The following is a 23017-nucleotide window of genomic DNA, read 5'->3' on the forward strand; positions in this document are numbered from 1 at the left end:
AAAACTGTCCTGGAGCATGTTATGTAGTTCCGTAGTGGTCATATTTGAGCTGGGCTTTAAAGGTGATGTAGAAAAAGCTGATGTGTGAGGTATCACTTCACATCGACTAGGATGGCTAAAATAAAAAAGATGGATAATGACAAGTCCTGGCAAGAGTGTAGAAATTGGAACCCTCATACATTGCTGATGGGGATGTAGAGTGGTGCAGTCTCTTTTAAAAACAGTTTGACAGGGCAGCCCCGGTGGCGCAGTGGTTTAGGGTCGCCTGCAGCCCGGGGTGTGATCCTGGAGACCCAGGATCGAGTCCCACATCGGGCTCCCTGCATGGAGCCTGCTTCTCCCTCTGTGTGTCTCTGTCTCTCTCTCTCTGAATAAATAAATCTTTAAAAAATATAAATAAAAACAGTTTGACAACGTCTCAAAAAGTTAAACATAATATTTGCCATATAGCTCAGCAATTCCAATATATCCAACATCCAATTCTAGATACATACCTGAAAGGAAGGAAAGGATGAATGGTTGCCCAGGGTTGGCTTGGGGGTGAGGATGTGGAGTGACTGCTCATGGGTATGGGGTTTCTTTTTGTAGTGATGAAATGTTCCGAAATTTGTGGGAACGGTTGCACAACAGTGTGAATGTATTAAATGCTACTGAATTGTGCATTTACAAAAAAAAAAAAAAAAAGGTTGATATGGGGAAAGTACTTTTCAGGCAGAAAATACAAGGGACTGGAGGTATGAAAGAGCAAGGTATGTTTGGGAGAAGTGGCATGGTTTGATATCTCTGGAGGGTATGGATTTGTGCCAGGCTGCTTTGATCATCCTCAAACTAGAAAGTGTGCTAGACACTCCTCCCTTGTCCCTCCCTCTCCACCCCAAGGCTACAATTAATTGGGTCAGAGATAGATAGTTGACTCAAAGCTAACCAGTGGCCAGCAGGCTCTTACTTTTCACTGAGGGAGACTCTTAAATGTTGAGAAGCCAGTAGTGCTAGTACATAAATTAGGTCATATGTGAGCTAAGTAAACAAAGGACAATGAGGAGAATGGAGTAGCAGCTTGGGGAGCAAAACAAAAAGACGATGGCCTGGGAGTTGGGGAGAAATAGAAATGCCTTGGCTCCAGCCAAGTTGCACTTTCCCAGGAGGCCTTCTCAGTAGTTTCTGCCCCTTCCCTTGTCCCTTCTGTGAAATAGTTTGAGTCAGTTTCTTAATAACCAATAGAGCTTAGGCTTTGATTATACAAACAGCATGTTAAGTGCTGTGACTGAAGCACCTATAGGGAGAGAGTGATGATTTCGTCATTAAGTATTTGAGCCCCTATCACATACTATACAAACTCTCTGCCCTTACAGAGCTTAAATTCTAGTTGAGATGAAAGAATAAACAGGGACACCAATGAGGAATATATGTTCAGATAATGTTTGGTGCTATGAAGTTTGGAAGAAAGTAAAGTAAGTAAGGGGTTAGTGGCTGGAGTTATGTATGAATTAGGTGGAATGGTCAGGGAAGGTGTCTGAGGAAGGTGAAGAAGCCTACTATGTGTAAATGTTATGGGAAGGTGCTGGAAGCACTTCCCAAGTAGTGCCTGTCACAGTATGTGTAAACTTGAAAGAGTGAGCTTGGTATGCTCACAAAACAGTGTAGGTAGTATGGCTGGAGTATAGTAAGGAGGAAAGGCAAAATTTAGGCAGAGGCCAAATTGTGTTTAGTGAGTCTGGGAAGGTGGGGGTCATATTGCAGAGGTTGTTACGTATTCATAGCAAGAAATCTGAAAGTTTTTCTATTGTTTCTCAATCAGGAGGAAACATCAGACTCAACCATGTGGTTTATTCAAAATGTCCATGCTTAGGCACCACTGAGGTCATTCTAAATCAGGTTTTCAAGTTGGGAATCTGCTTTTGCACAATGGAGAGCCTCTGAAGGTTGGTAAACACAGCGGTTACCTTGTCAGATCTGTGCTTAAAGAGGCTATTGAGGAAGCTCTTTAGAGACTGTACCTGTAAACCCAGTGCTTGATTCATGTCTGCATGCAATAAATAGCTGAATGAATGAAAATGAATTGCAGAGAATAGAAGTTGAAAGACCATTTATGGGGTGGTGGGTTGATGATGGCCTGCAGTAGGCCAGGACAGAGGTGTTGGAGCCTGATCTAAGGGAGCAGCAGAGGAATAGGGTCGAAAACTATCTTTTTTTTTCAGCCACCAGAGCCTGGATTACATGAAAAGATGATCTGTATATCTACATTCACATTTCAAGGGATTAATTTACATCAGCTGGCTTATCTGGCCTTGAGAAAGGTTTATAAAATGGCCCTCACCTCTGATTTTCTCTGCAGGTCACACTTGCAAATAAAAGCAAATAGAAATTGCTTGCACCCTTGTCAACCATGCTGCAACAGTTCACTGGCCAGTGTGACAACAGTGCCATGCCTTTGTTGTTTGGGGGTCTGGGCAGTGAGGAAGACAGAGGAACAAGGGGTGACACTAGCTAACATCTGCCAAATACAGCTGTGTTCGGAATCTCACATGTGTTTTCTCATGTATTTTCCATAGGCTTCCACTCATTATGACCCCATTTTATAGATGAGGAAGCCGAAAAGGGAAATAATAGCAAGAAGTTGGCCAGGCCAGTATATGAATTAGGGCCTTATTTCTAAAATGCCTGGCTCTACGGCCTAGCAGAATGGGAAGATGTTTATATTCAGGATGTTGCTGTGGTTTTTGCACCCAATGACTTCCTGTTAATTGAACTGCAGCTTTATAAGTATGTGGAGTGGGGGAGGGGAGCACATGTATGCCTGTGTCTAGCAAGCAGTTTTGTCCAGTCAGTGGATTTAACTTGAGCAAACTGTGTGTAATGGGCCCTACCAGTAACAAACCAGGACGTTTGAGCAGAGTAGTTTAGAGTTTATAATTGGCTTCCTATTACTGTTGGCTGATTCTCTTGCACATAGAGTTTTACTCCAGGATTGGTATTTGACTTAAGAAATTTTCAAATTGATTTTATCTTTAGTGCATTAATGCGTGGCCTAAATTCCTGCAGAGGCATTAGATAACCAGCCTGGACATGCTTTAGCAATCGTAACTGGATCTGAGCTGCCAGTGCCACAGCTTTTATTCAGCATAGATAAAGCACTTTTCTGAAAGCACTTTTCTTCCTAAGTCCTGTGACTTATTTTTTTAGGGTACCTCAAGTTTAGGCCCCTTGAAATTGGAATATATTCCCCCAAATCATGTTAAAACACACAAATGGGAATTTGTTAACATCGGTAGATTTAATTTTTAGCTTCCTGTCAGAATGGAACACATAAATATTCAAGGAATGGTGTGGAAATCAGCCTAATTTTCAAGGGTGCACAATTGTAATGTCTTTTAAAGTCAGGAAATATGAAATGTGGCTCTAGTAACGAAAGCACTATAAATGTAGCTGAGTACATGAAAAACTGGAAGGTATTCTGCAGCTTCCTGGGGATTAGCATAGGTAAATGTTTTTAGGGGAAAAAATTTTTTTTCAGCTCTAGAAGTGCAGAATGGATCCCAGCTGTCTGAAAATACCAATTAATCATCTTCTAATGCTTTTATGCAAATGATTATATTTGACTTTCATTTAGAATTGCCATTAACACCTGGAACCCTAAGATTGATAACAGGTAAAATTTTAATGAATACATAAATTAAAGATTTGAATCATGTTTAGATTAATTTATAGCATTTTATTCATTATAAGTCCTCCTGAAATGTAAAAATCACAGGATGAGACAGAAAATAGAGAAGAGGAAACAGCCTTTGAACTTATCCATTTTTTTACTGGTGAAAAAGGATGACTTGGGAATACTAAATTCTGCAAATGTTTTTTCTGCCCTTTGCAATCATTTACTCAGGTGATAGGCCTGTGTACTTACCACAGAAGACTGTAAAATTTTTCTAATGCCCTGAGACAACACTGGCCTTTTAAATTTTTTTTATTTTTATTTTTAAAAAATATTTTATTTATTTGACAGAGATAGCACATATGAGCACAAGCATGGGGAGAGGCAGAGGGAGAGGGAAAAGCAGACTCCGTGCTGAACAGGACTGTGGGATCATGACCTGAGCCAAAGGTAGATGCCTAACTGACTGAGCCACCCAGGCACCCCTGTTTTTATTTTGTTTTTAATGAATATTTTCCTTCCTATGCACCTTCCTTGCTTTAAAAAATATTTTTTCGGAATGAATGTAAAAATAGGGTCATTGTAGACGTTTTGGGAAATATAGAGGAAGTAAAGAAAAACAGCACGGTCCTACCATCCAGGGACAACTGTTGTTAACATTATGATGTATTCCTTTCTCCTCCTCTCCTCCCCCTGCCATGTGTAATTATAATTTTATAATTATGTATAAATCATACATATTTTTTTCTTTTTTTACTACACAGCCACAGTAATATTTATAATTTAAAAAAATATTTATTTATCTATTCATTCAGAGAGAGAGACACACACACACAGGCAGAGACACAAGCGGGCTCCACCCAAGAAGCCTGACGTGGGACTCGATCCCAGGTCTCCAAGATCATGCCCTGGGCTGCAGGCGGCGCTAAACCGCTGCTCCACTGGGGCTGCCCAATATTTATAAATTGAAACCTTACCATATTCCAGGCACTGTGCTTAGTGTTTTAGGTATTTTTTTCTGTTTTTAAAGATTTTATTTATTTATTCATGAAAAACACAGAAAGAGGCAGAGACATAGGCAGAGGGAGAAGCAGGCTCTCTGTGAGGAGCCTGATGTGGGACTCAATCCCAGTACCCCAGAATCACCACCTGAGCCAAAGGTAGACACTCACCCACTGAGCTACCCAGGTGCCCCAGTTTATTACCTTTTGAGTGTTAGGTCATTCTCCATTTTATGGATTAGATGAAAGCTCACAGGGTGGAACATGGCTTGCCCAGTATCACTCATCCAAGAAGCAGCAGAGCCGGAATCCTAACCTGAAATGTCTAACTCAAGAACCCTGATCATCTCACTGCACTATGCTCCCCTTGAACTCAATAAGAGGAAGCTATTAGAATTAGCTGAAACCACGTTGTTCCCTGAGGACACTGCTTTCTCTGGGACCTCAAAAGTACAGGTGAGATGAGGGCTCAGCAATCCATATGGGGCCATGTCCAGACCATTGCTCTTCCACCGTTGGGTAATACCAGCTTGAGACAGTTACCATCAGGTTGTTACAGCCACTACCCTTCCTTGCTGCTGTCTTCTGTTACCCTCCCCATCACTCAGTGCATGGAGTTCTTTGGCTCTTGAAGGCCACCCCTAGTCATTCTCATCCTGGGCAAATTTAGTGCATCATCAGGCCTTTCATCATTGAAGGCCTTTGCTACCTTAACTCCAATGACTCATTTCTAGGAGTAAGACTGTTCTGGCTCTGCTGGAGTCAGGAGGTTAAATGATATGTGTGTGTGTACCCACACACATAATAATTTACTATACATTTTACTGATATAAAGGTTGTATAACCTACAGTTTAAAAATAATAAAATATGTATTACTCTTTATTGTAAATTCTATGTAGCCAATAGATTCTCTCTTTTTAAAAGATTTTATTTATTTGAGAGAGAGTGTGTGGGAGAGAGCATGAGGCTGGTGGGGATTGGGATGGGGAAGGGGCAGAAAGAGCGGGAGAGAAGCAGACTCCCCTGGTGTGGAACCCAATGTGGGGCTTGACCTCACCACCCTCAGTTTGTGATCTGAGCTGAAACCAACAGTCAGACACTTAACCAACTGAGCCAGCCACCTAGGTGCCCCCAGCTGATTCTCACAGAACACTTTTGTTCATTTTTGCCAAACTTATATCCTAGCCAATCTATGGTTGCACTTGACAAACCCAACATAAGTGTTGTTTGAAATTTTCCTCTATGTTAAAGACTCAAAAGTAAAAAAATGAAGATTTATGTTAAAACTTCACTCATTCATCAATGATGTGATTTCTTGACAGATTTAGATAATAGTTTTTGAATTCTGGAAGACTATTAACTTTTTTTTTTTTAAGATTTTATTTATTCATTCATGAGAGAGACACATAGGCAGAGACATAGGCAAAGGAAGAAGCAGGCTCCCTGCAGGAAGCCCGATGTGGGACTTGATCCCAGGACTCCAGGATCACTCCCTGAGCCAAAGGCAGACGCTCAACTGCTGAGCCACCCAGGCATCCCAGGAAGACTATTTCCTCAATTTTTGGCATTATTTACAATGTAATGGCTACAGATACTATGCACTTTTAAGTTTAATATGCAGGGATCCCTGGGTGGCACAGCGGTTTGGCGCCTGCCTTTGGTCCAGGGCGCGATCCTGGAGACCCTGGATCGAATCCCACGTCGGGCTCCCGGTGGATGGAGCCTGCTTCTCCCTCTGCCTGTGTCTCTGCCTCTCTCTCTCTCTGTGACTATCATAAATAAATTAAAAAAAAAAGTTTAATATGCATTACCAACATTTTCTCTATTATTTTCTTAAGTGTAGACAATCAACAAAAAATCAAATTCTAATCTGTAGCTCTTGCCAGTTTCCATGGTATAAATACAACCCCCTCCCCCCAGCCAATTTCAAGCTATAATAGATGTCATTGAACATAGAACTGGGAAGAGAGATGCAGTGGCGCACCACTATAGTCCTTCCACCATACAGAAACAACAGATAATAGTAAAATATAGTAAAAGACAAAAAAAAATTAAAAAAAAAATATAGTAAAAGACATGAGTTTGAAAAGTTTGACCTTTGTCTTTAAATATAATTTATTTGAATGTAAGTTTTTATATATATGTGCTGCTGAAGCAAGCACTCAATGTAAGTTTTTATAACCTAATTTTAAGTAATGGCTGTATTTAACAACAGTTAGCAAATTCCTAAAATTTACCAGTCAGTTGATATTAACTATCCCAGCACAGCACTGTGAAGAATCATTATTTGCACCTACTCTTGGATGCCAGCCCACAAAGCCATGTCTGTCACTTTCTCACCTGCAGCTCATCTGCTTACCCTCTGATTCACTTTCCACTCAATTTAAACCTACCACAAGCTGTCTTCTGCCCTTTCTATGACAGATCCTGTGCTAATAGGTAAAATATCCTTTTCCTGTGCTGGCCCCCTGATTCTAGTTTTCCCCAGGGCTCTGCTGTGGGTGGTCTGCTTGTCTCTTCCCATACATCTTGCTTCGGTGATCTCATCCAATTCCCTGACATTAAGTACCCTGAGAGCTCCTAAATCTGTGATTCCTAACCACAACTCTCTGGAGCTCCAGAGCCATTTGTTCAGCAGTCTACTGGACATCTCACTTGCTTGTCTCACAGCAACTCAAACTCAGCATTTCAAGATTTTATTCATTGCTTCTTTTTTTTTTATTCATTGCTTCTTTAAGCCTTCAATATCTACCCCTCAAATCTGACTTTGCCTCTACAATACAGATGCTTTATTTACTAAGTTATCTGAGACAGACACAGGGCTCATTCTTGATCCCTCTCTTTTCTTCATTGGCCCCATTTTTCTCGCTGGTACCATGTCCAGATGTACTGATTCATTCATTCATCCATCCCACGAAACGTACAGCAAATTTATCAGAATGGCTGTATAGCATATTGGGCAAGAGCACTAGAGCTTGCAGTCAGCCTGCCAGGCATCAAATCTTGGCTCTGCCATTTCCCAAGCTTTGAAACCTTGGGACGTTTGCTTGACCATTCTGTGTTTCCATTTCCCTAAATATAAAGTAAGAATGCTAGTAGAATCTTCCTCACGGAGAACTGAGAGGATGGAATGAGTTGCTTTGGGTGAAACACTTATAACTCAGTCTGACTGAAGGGAGCCTGGATGGCTCATTTGGTTAAGCATCTGACTCTTGGTTTCAACTAAGGTCGTGATCTCAGGGTCATCCTATCAAGGCCAGAGTTGGACTTACACTCAGTGGGGAGTCTGCTTAAGATTCTCTCTCTCCCTCTGCCCCTCCAACCCTATGTCATCAGGTCTACGTTCTCTCTGAAACCTGTTGGGAGAATCTCTCTTTGCCTATTCCTAACTTCTGGTGGTTTGCTGGAAATCTTTGGCATTCCTTGGCTTAGAGCTGCACATCCCTAGTCTGTGCCTTATCATCACATGGCCTTCTTCCTCCGTGTCTCTGTCTTCATATGCTGTCTTCTTTTAGGACATAAGTCCTATTGAATTAGGGGTCCACCCTACTGTAGGATGACCTCATTTTAACAATTATAGCTGCAGTGACCCTATTTCAGAACAGGGTCACATCCTGTGGTACTGGGAGCTAGGACTTCAACATATCTGTCTTCAGCAGCCCGGGTGGCTCAGCGGTTTAGCACTGCCTTCAGCCCAGGGCATGATCCTGGAGACCCGGGATCAAGTCCTGCATTGGGCTCCCTGCATGGAGCCTGCTTCTTCCTCTGCCTGTGTCTCTGCCTCTCTCTCTATCTCTCTGTGTCTCTCATGAATAAATAAATAAAATCTTTAAAAAAACCTTATCTGTCTTGAGGGGACACAATCCAACCCATATCAGGCAGGAACTATGATCTAGGAATTATATTTGTTCCCCAACCTTCTTACCTCTTCTCTCCTGATAGCTGCTTAGTTCATCCTGTCTTGGTATGCCTCCTGACTGGCCCCTAGTCTGGCCCCATCGCCCATCCTCCATGTGGCTGTCAGAGTGATTTCTCCAAACCATAAGGTTGATGTTTGGAATTCACCTCCTTTGGAAGCTCCTTGAGTTTTCAGGTAAAGATTTAGCACAAAAGATTCTCTTGTTCCAGCTCCTTCCTGCATCACTACACTGAAACTTATACCACAACCCAAAAAATTGTTTGTGGTTCTCCAATTGTATCATTCTCTTTCATAGCTATGGATGAGTGCCGGCTTTCTGCCTTGCACACACCTACCCTCACATTTCTCCACCTGTCTGGGGAAACCTTCCTTCCCTGACACCCTCTCCACCCCTCTTCTGAATTCCTTTAGCATCCTGTGTACACCCTGAATATAGAAATTAATGAATTTATTGTTTTTCTTGTGTCTTGCTGATGGGACAGAGTGCCCCTTGAGAACAGGGATTGTCTTTGTATTCCCTATTATTAGACATTAATGTCACTTTCAACCTTTTCCCTATTGCAAATAATACTATGGTGAATATTTTTATGTTTAGATATCTTTTTCAAATTTAAAAATATTTCCTGCACAATTCAACAACAAAAAGACAAACAATCCAATTTTTAAAAATGGACAAAAGACTTGAATAGACATTTCTCTAACAAAAATATACAAATGGCCAATAGGCACATGAAAAGACGCTCAATGTCAGTAGTCATTAGGAAAATGCAGATCAAAACCACAATGAGAAACCACCTTATACCCACCAGAATAGCCATAATAATTTTTTAAAAAACGTTGGGGGAATGTGGAGACACAGAAATTGGAACATTGCCATTGGGAATGTAAAATGATGGACCAGAGTGGAGGTTCCTCAGCAACTTATACATGGTTACTGCATGACACAGAAATCCCAGTCTTAGGTATATGCCCCAAAGAGGCAGGTGTTCAAACAAAAACATGTACACAAATGTCTGTAGCAGCACAATTCACAAGAACCAAAAGGTGGAAATGACCCAGATATCCATCAATGGATGAGTGGATAAACAAAATGTCTATGCATACAATGAAGTATTGCTCAACCATAAAAAGGTATGAAGTACTGATACTGCAGCGTGAATGAACCCCAAAAACATGTTGAGTGAAAGAAGCTAGACATAGAAGGTCACATACTATAAGATTCCATTCGTGTGAAATATCCAGAATAGATAAATCCTTAGGTACAGAAAGCAGATTGATGGTTGCCAGGGAGTAGGGGGAAGTGGAGAATGGGAATTAACTGCTTATTGGGAATGAGTTTTATTTTGGGGTAATTAAATGTCTTGGAGCTAGGTAGAGTAAGTAGTAGTTGCACACATTGTGAATGTACTAAATGACACGGAATTGTACACTTTAAAATGTTTAATTTTATGTTACATGAATTTTACCTCAATAAAAACATCTTTAAAAGGAATGCAGTACCGATACCTGCTTCAACACGGATGAACCCTGAAACCATTATTCTAAATGAAAAATCCAGACACAGAAGGTTGCATCTTGTATGATTCCATTTATATGAAATACCCAGAATAGATAAATTCATAGAGATAGAAAGCAGACTTGGGCCTGCCAGAGGCTTTCGGGGAGTGGTTGTAATGGATATGAGGTTTCCCTTTGGGGTGATGAAATATTCTGGAACAAGATAGTGGTGCTGCTTGCACAACAGCATGAATGTACTCAATGCCACTGCATTGCACACTTTAAAGTGGTTAAAATGGCAAATTTTATGTAACATGTATTTTTATCATGATGAAAAATATTCCTAAGGAAAGATTTTCTGAAGTGAAGCCAGAGTCAAAGGATGTGGTATATCACTGAACTTCTGTTGAGAAGGGGTCACTCACGCCCTGCCATCAGCCAGCTTCATTCACTTGGTGTAACATCGTTCCTTAGGAAGTTCCTTGTACTTCCAAGCATGAGGTTAAATTGAATAAGAGCTTCCATAGAAGCACAAACTAAGTTAACAGATTTTAAAGCTGGGAGGGGCCCAGAGGGCACCTAGTTTCATTGGGCTCATTCTTAGCAGACCAATACTTAGTAATGATTTTAGTCCTTACTTAGTCCTGAAGTAAAAATTCACAGGAAACCTACCTACCTAAAATTTACATGATGTAGTGCTTGTGCTTTAGGTGGTATAAAATTTGGAATAAACTTCCCAGGTTTGAATCCCTGCTCTGCTGCTTATTAGTTGTGTGAACTGGGATCTTACTCTGTGTCTTGGTTTCTTCATCTATAAAATGGGGCAATGGGGCCCCTGGGTGGCTCAGTGGTTGAGCATCTGCCTGTGGCTCAGGGCGTGATCCTGGAGTCCCTTCCTGCGTGGAGCCTGCTTCTCCCTCTGCCTGTGTCTCTGCCTCTCTCTCTCTCTCTCTCTCTGTCTCTCATGAGTAAATAAATAAAATCTTAAAAAAAAATGGGGCAATGACAGTGTCTATCTCATCAGATTGTGTTGTAGATTAAATGAGTTTATATATAATATGTTCGGGGTTGCAATCTCAACTGTTAAAAAAAAGAAATAAAAGGAAATTTATAAAATGCACTTTAAATCTGTAAATACCTAGGCATGATTACCCTAGGAGACTGAGATAGTTAGGTATTTGTACCTATATGTAGAAGAAATCTGGACGCTGCAGCTATAAATACAGACTGACAGGGGCATGTTGTACTTCAAAAACTCTGAGCCCGTGCCTGGGTGACTCAATTGGTTAAGTGTCTGCCTTTGGCTCAGGTCATGATCCAGAGTCCTGGGTTTAAGTCCTGTGTCAGGCTCCCTGCTCAGCAGGGAGTCTGCTTCTGCCTCTCCCCCTGCTTGTACTCTGCTCCCCCTGCTTGTACTCTTCTCTAGCTCTCTCTCTCTCTCTCTCAAATAAATATAATCTTTAGAAAAAAAACAAAAAACAAAAAATTCTGACCCTTGCCATTGGTGACATGCTATTCCGAAACCAATTCTTGGGCAGATCTTTTTTTTTTTTTTTTTTTTAAGATTTATTTATTTGTTTGTTTGAGAGAGTGCATGAGTGGGTGGGGCAGAGGGAAAGAGAGAGAATCTCAAGCAAACTCCTTGCTATGCATGGAGCCCAACTCAGGACTTGATCTCAGGACCCTGAGATCATGACCTAGGCCAAAACTAAGAGTTGGTGCCACCCAGCTGTCCCATTTTTTATTTTTTATTTATTTATTTATTTATGATAGTCACACAGAGAGAGAGAGGCAGAGACATAGACAGAGGGAGAAGCAGGCTCCATCCACCGGGAGCCCGACGTGGGACTCGATCCTGGGTCTCCAGGATCGCGCCCTGGGCCAAAGGCAGGCGCTAAACCACTGCGCCACCCAGGGATCCCTGTCCCATTTTTTAAAGTAATCTCTACACCCAATTCATGGCTTGAACTCATGACCCCGAGATGAAGAGCTGCAAGCCATACTGACTGAGCCAGCCGGGCGCCCCTTAGGCAAATCTTAGTATATGTGCTGCTGAAGCGAGCACCCCTTAGGCAAATCTTTAAAAAGATTAAATCTTTTGATTTTCACTTGAGTTGCATTCCTGGGAAATATTTTTTTAAAACCATACTTGTATGTAAGTTCAAATTAGATTCCAGACTCAGATAACTTTACAGGTTTTTCATCTTCATAAATGTGCATGGGGCATTTGAAAGTGGGACATGGGACCATTCGTTACTGTGTGGGATGTCCTACATATTTCTGGATGTGTAGAATCCCCAGCCCCCTCCTCGAAATGTCAGTATTCTGTAGTGGGTGTTTCCACCCCCACTGAGAACCACTGAAGCTATTCCAACCATCTCCTTTTCCAGACCTAGTTACTGGGACTCAGAGAGGGAATTTAAAATAGGCACATATTCCTTTGACTGCTTGCTCACCCCAGCTCCATCTTCAGCCACGTGATCACTGTGGGAAGGGCCTCGTTGGTAAGCAGGACTCTGCCCTGGCCACATTTAGGCACTTTATTCCTGTCTTTGCCTACACACCATCTTTCTCCCCTCTGCCTCTCCCTCTCTCTTCCCCAACACCCGACCTGTCAACAAGTCCTGTGGGCTATACCTTCCGTACATGTACCATGTGCAACTACTGGTTCCCTGCTTCCTCTCCTGCCTGGTGACAACCTGTTCTTTTCATAGCTACAGGAGGTTTTGAAAAAAAAAAAAAAAAAAACACGTCAAGCCAGTCTTCTGCTTTAACTGCCCTAGAGGTTTTCCGAGACACTAGGAATGAGGTGGACTCTTCTCCCTGCCCTGAAAGGCTCTCAATGATCGGTCCTCATCTCCATTCTCCTGGCTAAGCTCCAGCACACTGACTCTCACACTTGTCTCAGGGCTTTACACCTGGTATTCCTTCTGCCTGGAAATAACCTCTCTTCAGCCAGATCTTTGGAGAGTTGACTTCTTATCCTTCAAGTCTGTTCATTTTTTAAAAAAAAATATTTTATTTATTTATTCATGAGAGACAGAGAGAGAGAGAGAGAGAGAGAGAGAGAGGCAGAGACACAGGCAGAGGGAGAAGCAGGCTCCATGCAGGGAGACTGATGTGGGACTTGATCCCGGGTCTCCAGGATCATGCCCTGGGCTGAAGGCAGTAGTAAACCCCTGAGCCACCTGGGCTGCCCCTTCATATCTGTTCAAATGTCACCTCCTTAGAGACTATCCTTGGCCTCCTTATCTGAAGTTACGCCATGCCCCATCACAATCTGTGCCCTCGCTTTCATTTTTGTTCTTTAAAGTGCTCATTACAGTTTGAAGTGGGAGTGTTGTTCTCTTGTCTCCTCACTAGATTCTAAACCACACTGGAGCAGAGACTTCATTAGTATCATTCTCCATGGGACCCTGGGACTTGGTCCAATCCCTGCAAGAGCTGCTCCATATTTTTTAATAAGTGGATTAAAGGCCGACACACATCTTCAAATCTTTCCCCATGAATTTTGTAGCTTGACTCAGAGAGAAATTCCTTTCTTTTTTGGATCCCAGAGCCTTAACATATAAAGCTCAGAAAGTATTGGTGGCTAAAGGTTCTGCCTTTTAGACCAGAGATCTGGTAAGGAATCAATGGAGAGAAGATTGGAGAAAGAGGGAGAAGAATAATGTGGGCATATGGAGAACCAGAGACAAGAGACAAAGATGGAAAAAGAGCATCTTTGCAGCAGTGGTAGGTAGGCACCAGATGTTCCTGGGGTCCAGTTGCTAACCTGCTCTCTAGGTAAGTGTATGTGTGTAAGTACTCATGTGTATGTCCTGTTGGTTAAAAACCAGTGTCATGGGGGTAAAATTTATATGCAATGAAACCCTGATTTTTAAGTATGCAATTCAACGAGCTTTAACAAATATACAGGGGGGCCTGGCTGGCTTAGTCACTAGAGCATGTGACTCTTGATCTCTGGGTTGTATGTTCAATCCCCATGTTGGGTATGAAGATTACCTAAAAATAAAATTCAAAACAGAACAAATAAACAAACCAAATATACAGTCGTGTAACTACCACCACAATTAAGATATAGAACATTTCCTTCAACCCAAAAATTATGATATGTTTCTGGAGTTACACATGATACCCCAAGATTCTTTGTTTAAAAACAGCTTTGTTGGGGGATCCCTGGGTGGCTCAGCGGTTTAGCGCCTGCCTTTGGCCCAGGGCGTGATCCTGGAGTCCTGGGATCGAGTCCCACATCAGGCTCCCGGCATGGAGCCTGCTTCTCCCTCCTCCTGTCTCTCTCTCTCTCTCTCTGTCTGTCTGTCTGTCTATCATAAATAAATAAATCTTAAAAAAAAAAAACTTAAAAAAACAGCTTTGTTGAGGTATATTTGATACACAGAGAGTGACATGTATTTAAAATGTGTTATTTCGTTAAGTTTTGACATATGTGTGCCCCTGTGAAACTCTCACCACAATCAATCCCCATTTACCCTGAAAAGTTTTCTTCCACCTCTTTGTAATCCCTCCCTCTCAGCCCCTGTGCTCCTGTCCCCAGCAGCCACTTGAGGATAGCCACTCTGCTGTCAGTGTTGGTTAGCCTGCATTTTCTAGAGATTTATATAAATGAAATTATGCAGTGTGCATTCTTTTCTGCCTGGCTTTTTTTCTCTCTGTAATTATTTTTAGATTCATCCATGTTGTGGCAAGTATCAATAGTTCATGCTTTTGTCACTACTGAGTAGTATTTTGTTGGATGGATATGCCATGACTGGTTCATCTATTCATCTATTGATGGGCATTTGGGTTGTTTCCTGTTCAGGATTATTACAAATAAAGCTGCTGTGAACATTCCTGTACAAGTCTTTGTATGGACATAACATTTCCTTTTCTCTTGGGTAAGTACGTATCAGTGGAATCGCTGGGTATTTCTTTTTTTTCTTTTTTAAATATATTATTTAGTTATTTGAGAGAGAGTGAACATGAGCAGGGGTGGTGGGGCAGAAGAAGAGGAAGAAGCAGACTCCCCTCCCCATTGAGCAGGAAGCCCGATGTAGGGCTTGATCCCAGGACCCTGAGATCATGACCTGAGCTGAAAGCAGATGCTTAACCGACTGAGCCACCCAGGTGCCCCTTAATAATGTCTTTCTTTCTTTCTTTCTTTCTTTCTTTCTTTCTTTCTTTCTTTCTTTCTTTCTTTCTTTCTTTCTTTCTTTCTTCTTTCTTTCTTTCTTTCTTTCTTTCTTTCTTTCTTTCTTTCTTTCTTTCTTTCTTTCTTTTTTTTCTTTCTTCTTTCTTTCTTCTTTCTCTTTATTTTTGCTTGAGGCAATCAATTTAGGGTTGGTCAAGGTCCCTCAGCAGGACTGTCACTCAGTTCCCTCCCTCTGGCCTCCTTCTGGGCTGTCCCTGTTACTGTGCAAGTCCTGCTGTCGCAGTTGGCCGAGCAAACACCTTAGCTTCCTGGGCATGTCGCATTTGAGAGCAATGTTGGCTTACATAAGCACGCCGACCTCTTGCTCCTTGCCAAAATCTAACATCTGGGAATCTTTTTCTTTCTTTCTTTTTTTTTTTTTTTTAATTTCTAGGTTTATTTTTATTTTATTTTATTTTATTTTTCTAAAATTTTTTATTGGAGTTCAATTTGCCAATATATAGCATGATACCCAGTGCTCATCCCATCAAGTGCCCCCCTCAGTGCCCGTCACCCAGTCACCCCCACCCCCCACCCACCTCCCTTTCCACCACCCCTTGTTCGTTCCGGGAATCTTTTTCAAGTGTGTTCTTGCTGCCTCTGGATTGGAATGTGAAGTGCCGACAGAGTTGTCTGCCCTAACAGTGTGATCAACGTATGTCTGTGGATAGACCACAGCAGTGATCAACTCCAGAGAAGGAGAGCCTTGAAGGAAAAGATAGTCGGAGGAACAGGGAGCCAGCCATAAGATGAGCTAGCTAAGAATGAGTCTCGAACATTCAGAGCTTAAAAACAGTGTTACCTGGGCAGTATGCTTTTACATTTGAGTTGAACTGATTTCTGAAAAAGGAATGCATTCAGATGGCTCAATATTCAAGAGCAAGGGTGGGTAAACAGTACTGTGAAGTCTTTCTCTTACCCATGTCCTTAGCCACCAAGTTCCTGTCCCTAGAGGCAACCACAATTCTCCATCCCTGGTCCCTTTGTTTTTCCAGATATCTGCATATACAAAAATCTGCAAATATAAGCACATACGTGTATGTATCTTGTGTGTATGCATAGCACTTTTTACACAAGTGCTAGCAAGCTAAACACACTCTGGTACACTTTGATTCTTTTCTCTTTACATATCTCTGGGTTTAATCCACAGTACAGTGGAAAAGAGCCTGCTCGTTCTTTTTTTTATATTTACATAATACTCCATTATACTTATTCAACCAGTTGAGGCAGCATTTGACCACTGGTATTGGTAGGACAAGGGGATGACAGGGTGAATAATTTTAGTTTGCACAGTAAGTAATGACAAAATTGCAGGTGGATTCTCTTGGCCTTCTGAACTGTAATATAATCTCAGTGAAGGTAGACTGAAGGATAGGTAGCATTTTTAAGTACTTGATATGCCGAAGGATTCATAAAGTACTGGTTCTTAAACTTTAGTGTCTTTAAGAATTACCAGGGGAGCTAATTAAAAGTGAGGCTAAGCAGGCTCCCTCCTCCTCTACTGCCCCAGAAATTCTGGTTCATTGGAGGGGGAGGTGGGGGGGAGCACATAATTCTAATACAAGTGGTCCTCAGACTAAACTAAGGAAAACCATGGTCTGCAGAGGGAAAAGAGCTTTCCACTGAAGGAGTAATTGAATAGTTCATGAATTCAAATCATTAAAATAATTTCATTCCCATATTTTTAAACCTGAAAGGAATTTATGAACAAGTAAATGGTCTTCTCAAACAGGTCAGAAGAATATGCAGTCTCTTCATCCCTGCATGCCAGCTCCCTCTCTCTCTGGAGACAACAGTTTCCTGTCAGTCATTACCTTTGAAGAGACAGGAGGTCCCTTACCACACTGCAGGGAGCCCACGGTGTCTGTGGAAAGAGGCCTTGTCCCTAGGTAGGGGCAGTGCGAGGCCCTGGGAAAAGCAACAAACTTGGATTTGGAAACCCTGGGTCAAGTGTCATCTTAAATATCAGTGACTCACTGTGTGCCAGGCACCGAGCTCAGGATCTTCCAAGTATTATCTCAGTGAGTCTTACGAGAACCCATTTTACAGAGCATAAAATTGAGGCTGAGAGGGAGGTTTAGTAATTTGCCAGAGGCCGGTGGGGGTGGGGGTCACATAGCTAAATTGAGGGAACCAGGATTTTGATTCAAAGCTAAAGCTATTGTTTTTGAGATGCCTGGGTGGCTCAGTGGTTAAGTGTCTGCCTTTAGCTCAGGGCATGATCCTGGAGTCCCAGGATCGAGTTCCATGTGGCGCTCCCTGCAGGGAGCCTGCTTCTCCCTCTGTGTCTCTGCCTCTCTCTGTGTGTCTCTCATTAATAAATAAATAAATAATCTTAAAAAAAAAAAAGCTATCGCTCTTAAACACTCTGTTTAAGTGCCCTTAACCACTTAGTTGCTGGGGAAATTTGGGAAAACCTCTTAACCACTCCCGGGTTCTTGGGAGTCCATAACACTTTATGGAAACTCCTCATTTATTGTCTTTCTTTCTCACTATGGGAGCTCTGTGAGGACATGTCCCTGTCAATGCAGATCAGAAAATCGCTTTTTCGGGGCAACTGGGTGGCTCAGTGGTTGAGCATCTGCCTTTTGCTCAGGTCATGTTCCCAGGATCCTGGGATGGAGTCCTATATCACACTCCCCGTGGGAGCCTACTTCTCCCTCTGCCTATGTCTCTGCCTCTCTCTGTGTCTCTCATGAATAAATAAAATCTTAAAAAGAAAAAAAAGAAAATCACTGTTTCTAAATATCTACATAGCCATAAAATAAAAATATTCAAAATTTAATCACCAGAAAAACAACCTTCTTGGGGCACCTGGGTGGCTCAGCAGTTGAGCGTCTGCCTTTGGCTCAGGTCATGATCCCGGGGTCCTGGAATCGAGTTCCACAACGGGCACCTCCCAGAGAACCTGCTTCTCCTTCTGCCTGTGTCTCTGCCTCTCTTGTGAATAAATAAATAAAATTTAAAAAAAAACAACTTTCTTGACTTTCCTCTGATCTTGTCTGCCTACATTTTATATACATATGTATATTATATATAATATGTATGTATTATATATTATGCTTAATATATAACATATATATTATGTATATATATAAAATATAGGCAGGCAAGATCATTATTTATATGCATGCACTATATATTAATAATGTATATACAATTATATATAGACATAATACATATATTATATATATAAATATTATATATTAGTTGATTTGGTGAGTGAAATGTGGATGTAAATATCCATGCCACTTCCAAGCTAAGCCACGCTAAGGGTTAGCTTGTGGGCTGCCATCTTTTTCATTTCTTTCTGCCATGAATCCAGCAATGGCCTTGAGAGGGACTGTTCTGTCTGCCTGGTGTGAAGGTCACTTGGACGACAGACAAGCTGACCTATAATGACGTTAACATGAGTGAGAAATAAATATTTGTCAAGAAGAAAAATTGTCCCTGAGATTTGGGGGCATATGTTATTTACAGCTTAACCTAGCCCATCCTGATACAGTGGCCTTGGAATGCTACTTTGACCCCTCAGAGCCTAAGTATCCTTTTCTATAAAATGGGAATAATTGTGGCTTACTTCATTCTCAGGGCTGTTTTCAGGATTTACATAACGCAATGGATTGCAAGCACTTAGCTTACTTTTGGGAGCTCAGTAGCTTATTAAATTTAATTGAATCTCAACCTAATCAGCAACTGGAAAGAGGCCAGAGACCAATGGATGGTGACCTTTTATTTAAAATCTGGCAAAACAGGAGTGCCTAGATAGCTCAGTTGGTTAAATGTCCGACTCTTGATCTCAGTTCAGGTCATGATCTCAGGTGGTAGGATTGAGTCCTGCATCAGGCTCCATGCTGGGCATGGAACCTGCTTAAGATTCTCTCCCTCTCCCTTTCCGTCTGCACAACCCCCTCAGATAAATAAATAAAATAAAATCTGGTAAAACATGTCTTTCCATAGCAGCAGTATTCACAGTAGTCAAAAGGTGGAGACAATTCACATGTCTACCAACAGATGGATAGATACACAAAGTGCACAGACATAGAGTGGAGTATTATCCAGCCTTTGAAAAGCACGGAATTGTGACCCATGCTTCGTGAATCTTGAACACTATGCTACATGAAATAAGGCTTCCACGAAAGGACAAATAATGTGCACTTCTACTCATATTAGAGCAGTGAAATTCATGGAGACAGAAAGTAGACTGCAGGGAGGACACCTGGGTGGCTCAATGGTTGAGCGTCTACCTTTGGCTCAAGTGGTGATCCCGGGGTCCTGGGATTGAGTCCCATATCGGGCTCCTCACAGGGAACCTGCTTCTCCCTCTGCCTGTGTCTCTGCCTCTCTCTCTGGGTCTCTAATGAATAAATAAATAAAATAAATCTTAACAAAAATAGACTAGGAGCTGCAGGGGCTGGATGGAGGAGGGAATGGTGAGTTAGTATCTAGTGAGGACAGTTTCAGTTTGAGAAAATTAAAGAGTTCTGGACACAGGTAGCAGTGGTGGTTGCACAACAGTGTGAAGATGCTTAATGTTACCGAATCATACATTTTAAAATGGCTAAAATGGTAAATTTTATGTTATGTATATTTTATCACCATAAAAAAAAAGCTTTATCAAACTTCCCTTTCATTTGAAAAAAACCCAAAAACTTCATTCATTTTTTTGCTCTGCTTTGTGGTGGGTCAACCTCATTTGGAGCTCCTGTTCTGGACCGCAAATGTTTATCTTTTCCTTTATTATTATTTTTGTTACATATATCACACGTGGTACTTATTTAAAGATTAAAATATAGATAAGCAGGGGCGCTTGGGCAGCTCAGTCAGCTAAGTGTCTGACTCTTGATTTCAGGTCAGATCATGATCTCAGGGTCCTGAGATTGAGCCCTGCGTTAAGCTCTGTACTGACTGTGAAGCCTGCTTAAGATTCTCTCCTTCTCCTTCTCCCTCTGCCCCTCCCCCTACTTGTTCCTTCTCTAAAATAACAAATAAATAAGAAAATACAGATAAGCAAAAAGAAAAAAAAATCTACTCATGTACTCACCCTGCATTGATAACCAGCGTTCATGGTTTGGTGTATCTCATTACAAACATCTTTCTAAGCACTTATACATGGAATTCCACATATGTCTATACACAGTCATACAAAGTTGGATTTAAACATAAAATCAGGTCAAAGTATATATGCCAAGATGTAACTTGCTTTTTTGGTCTACTAAATAATAAATATAGATCTTTCTTAAGATGAGGTGTCCGGCTGGCTCCATCAGTGAAGCATGTGACTCTTGATCTTGGGGTTTTGAGCCACACGTTGGGTGTAGAGATTACTTAGAAATAAAATCTTTTTTTTTTTTTTTAAGATGGGAGCCTGTGTGGTTCACTTGGTTAAGTGTCTGCCTTTGGCTCAGGTCATGATCCCAGAGTCCTGGGTTTGATTCCCACCTGCATCAGGCTCCCTGCTCAGCCAGGAGCCGGCTTCTCCCTGTTCCTCTGCCTGCTGCTCCCCCTGCTTGTGCTCTTTCTCTGTCAAATAAATAAATAAAATCTTTTTAAAAATATGGGATTACATCCCCAAAATCCCATTTTAAGTTGAAAATATTAAGTTGCATTGCGTCGAATACACCTAACCTACAGAATATCATACCTTAGCCTACCTAGTCTAACTCACATGTGCTCAGAACACATATTTAGCCTACAGTTGGGCAAAATCATCTGACCCAAAGCCTGTTTTATAATAAAGTGTTGACTATTTCATGTAATTTATTGAGCAGTGTGCTAGAAGTGAAAAACAGAATGGTTGTATGGGTACAGAATGGTTGTAAAGGTACTGGTTGTTTTCCCTCCTGATTATGGTGGCTGTCTGAGAGCTGCGGCTAGTCCAGCATCACAAGAAAGTACGGTACCGCATATCACTAGCCCAGAAAAAGATCAAAATCTGAAATGTGAGATGTACTTTCTACTGAATGCATATCATTTTCCCATAATCATAAAGTCAACTGTCTTAAGTTCAGAAGAGCTGTACATGAATAATTTTCCACATTAACAGTATAGATCTGCATCATCATCTTTTTTTTTTTTTTAGATTTTTATTTATTTAATCATGAGAGACACAGAGAGAGAGAGAGAGAGAGAGAGAGAGAGGCAGATACACAGGCAGAGGGGAAGTAGGCTCCATGCAGGGAGCCCGACATGGGACTTGATCCCAAGTCCCCAGGATCACGCCCCGGGCCGAAGGCAGGCACTCAACCACTGAGCCACCCAGGCGTCCCCATCTTTTTTTTTTTTTTTAAAGATTTTATTTATTTATTTATGAGAGACACACAGAGAGATGCAGAGACACAGGCAGAGGGAGAAGCAGGCTCCTTGCAGGGAGCCCGATGCAGGACTCAATCCCAGGACCCTGGGATCACTCCCTGAGCCAAAGGCAGACGCTCAACCGCTGAGCCACCCAGGTGTCCCTACATCATCATTTTTTTAAAGATTATTTATTTATTTGTTTGTTTGTTTATTTATTTATTTATTCATGAGAGACAGAGAGAGAGAGAGGTAGAGACACAGGCAGAGGGAGAAGCAGGCTCTATGCAGGGAGCCTGACGCGAGACTCCATCCCAGGACCCCAGGATCAGGCTCCGGGCTGAAGGTGGTGCTAAACTGCTGAGCCACTCGGGCTGCCCTACATCATCATTTTTAATGACTGTACAGAGTCCCACTGTATATATGGATGTAACTTCTTTATTTAACTAATATCCCTCTTACAAACATTTGGTTGTTTCCATTCTCTTTTGTTATTATAAACAAGCTTATGGCAAATATAATAATTATGGTACAATTTATTGATTACTTTATATGAACCAGAGATACTTGCCAAGCACGTTGTAAGCATTATTTAATTTAATCTTCACAAGAGTCCTATAAGGTAATACAGTTATAATCCCTATCTTATAGGGGAGCAAACTGCAATTCAGAGAGGTTAAGCCATCTGTCTACATTATCCGGCAAGTGACAATACCGGGATTTAAATGGAGCTCTGTTTGTTCTACAGCCCACCCTCTCTCCTCTCAGTTGTGCTGTGTCCCAACTACTGAAATAGCGTTCCTTAAATTCCCTTTCTTGCAGCCACGGGATGGAAGGGGTTTGTGGGCAAGGAGCCTAGAAGGTCCCTTATCTAGCTCTTTTGAAACAAAACGGAGCTCCAAAAGTTTTGGATCGATTTCCCCTTAAGAAAGTGTATGTACTTGCCAACAAAGACACCCAGTCTTCCCTGAGGGCTGTCCCGAAAGTCTTAGATCTGGGCCACCCCTGTCAGCCATCAGGCCCATGACTGCCTAAAGCCTTGTGCTCTTGAGAAGCAGATTTGGATGTTGTCCTCTCTGCCCTAAGAGAAGCACACTGGGCCCTCCAGGTTTTCTCACCAGCTGAGGCCTGTAGGCTGTCCAGCCCAATCCTAAGTCTTGTGCTTTCCTGTCAAACAGAGAGGATCCTCCCATTGGTCCAGGTCCATGGCTTCCTTGGAAACAGCAGCCGCTAAGGGATGACTCTTGTGTCCAATAGTCACTCGGGTTCAGTAGCCTCTCTCTAACCCAGGACCTACTTCCCCCAGAAGCAGACCCTGATACATGGATTTCAGAGTACACAGTTTTTCAGGAAGTGCAGGAAACACCAGCAGGGGAGTGAGGAAATGACACAGGGAAGGGAAGTCTTCCAATGAAGGGTATGTTATCACCAGCTACCATTCTCGGCAACCAAAGCGAAAGTCCATGGA

At 41.9% G+C, this 23017-nt stretch overlaps 1 protein-coding gene across 14 annotated transcripts in view; it reads left to right on the forward strand.

Moving 5' to 3' along the window:
* The first annotated feature begins 13386 nt into the window (after positions 1–13386).
* The window catches only part of SPOCD1 (SPOC domain containing 1), a 71310-nt gene continuing 61679 nt past the window's right edge, over positions 13387–23017 (forward strand). For 8 of the 14 annotated variants that reach the window (XM_038531276.1, XM_038531268.1, XM_038531274.1 and 5 more), the window contains exon 1: positions 13390–13853. The gene's annotated coding sequence lies outside the window, so the exon portion shown is untranslated. Of the gene's footprint in view, positions 13854–14886; positions 14963–23017 lie in introns of all 14 variants that reach the window. The other 6 variants (XM_038531281.1, XM_038531283.1, XM_038531284.1 and 3 more) reach the window with 3 other exon arrangements.

Source organism: Canis lupus, chromosome 2, assembly GCF_011100685.1.
Source record: "Canis lupus familiaris isolate Mischka breed German Shepherd chromosome 2, alternate assembly UU_Cfam_GSD_1.0, whole genome shotgun sequence".
Taxonomy (NCBI): domain Eukaryota; kingdom Metazoa; phylum Chordata; class Mammalia; order Carnivora; family Canidae; genus Canis; species Canis lupus.